Consider the following 1,519-nt stretch of genomic DNA (forward strand, 5'->3'; position numbering starts at 1 on the left):
CCTGGGTGCCAAGAGAGGGTGTCCAGGCCAAGTGGGGAGGGAGGGCTGGGGCAGGGGCAGGGAGGTCCACTCCCTAGTGCGGGGCTTACCAGGTAGGTATGTCAGGTATACCCAGCAGCCTGAGTCAGTCCTTGCTGAGGGTGAGGACATGTGGCTTCCAGTTGTGTCTGGAGGTGCAGAGGTGTGGGATGCAGCTGCCCGGGTAGAGGCCCCCTCCAGGGAGGAGCTAGAGCTGCTGAAGGCCAGCAATGCCATGGCTGTCCTTGCCTCCTGGGCAGGGCCATGTGTCTGGAGCTGACAGGGCAGGTGCTGTCCTGGGCTCCTGGAGCTGCTGAACGAGGCCAGGGGCAGGGACCATGCCAGGATGGGCTCCTGGCAGCTTGAGGGGCCCTCTCCTGGTGACACATTGAAGGTGCCAGGCCACAGTGGAGGCTCAGGCAGGCCACCTGTGCTCATGTACACAGCATTGCTCTGTTCAGAGTTGCAGGGCACGAGGATGTTGTCCAGCTTCTGCATAAAGGGTATGGACTTGTGGGCAGCCCCCACCCGGCGACTGCAGCCAGTGATGGTGACCCATTGTGCCCAAATGGCCTTGACCTTTATGTGGCACTGGCACAACAACCAGTTGTGCCTGTGTTCCCGCATGTGGCCTAGCAGGCCCTCATAGATGTGCACATTAGAGCACCCTCTCCATGCAAACTGCCTGAGGACCTCAGCCTTGCCACAAGGTCCATAGTCTCCTTCTGGGACCAGTTGTGGCCCCAGAAGGCAGCATCTGCCATCAGGGAGGCATAGGAAGATTAATGCACAGGCCAGTGGGGCCTGGGCCCAGGTGCTCCCAGATGCCTGCATTTCCTTGGAAATGGAAGATTTTCCCTTGCAGACAAGCAGCAATCTAGCCAGCAAGAGGTCCAGCTTGAGGTGTGGCCAGGAATGCAGCCAGGCAGTGGTCTACAGGTAAGACTAATAGGAAGGAAGGAGCTGGGGGTGGGGGTAGATAGAGGTCCCCATGGTGAGGGAAGGAGTGGAGCTAGGGCTGGGGAACCTGGGGCCGGGGCAGGGAGCGAAACAGAGCCATGGATGGCTCATCTAGGAGGTGTGGCGGGGAGAGAGGATGGCTCCCCACTGCTGCACACACCCTCCTGCCCCTGTGTCCCACTGCTGTGCCCCTGTGTCCCAGGATCTGCTCCCCACTGCTTCTGCATGCCACCTCCCAGGGAAGCCTCAGGAATGGGGGTACAGCGCAGTGAGGAGGAGAAGTATCCTCAGAGGAATTGGCTGGGGTGAGGGGGTAGGGAAGGACCTGCGAAGGGAAAGTGTGTATGTGTGTCAGGAAGTGAGAGTGCCCCAGGGCAAAAGCAGCAGAGTGGAGAGCTGTGAGCCCGCATAAAGCAGCCCAGATCTGCCCTTGTCCCTCTGGGCTCTGCTCTGGCCATGGTGGCTGTGGGAGAAGAGGGGTAGGTGCAGGGGGGGGAAGCAGGGAGGAGAGGCAGGCATGTGCCCCCCGCAGCCCCAGGCC

Source organism: Gavialis gangeticus, unplaced genomic scaffold (assembly GCF_001723915.1).
Source record: "Gavialis gangeticus isolate Ggan-Ray unplaced genomic scaffold, GavGan_comp1, whole genome shotgun sequence".
NCBI classification, from domain to species: Eukaryota; Metazoa; Chordata; order Crocodylia; family Gavialidae; genus Gavialis; species Gavialis gangeticus.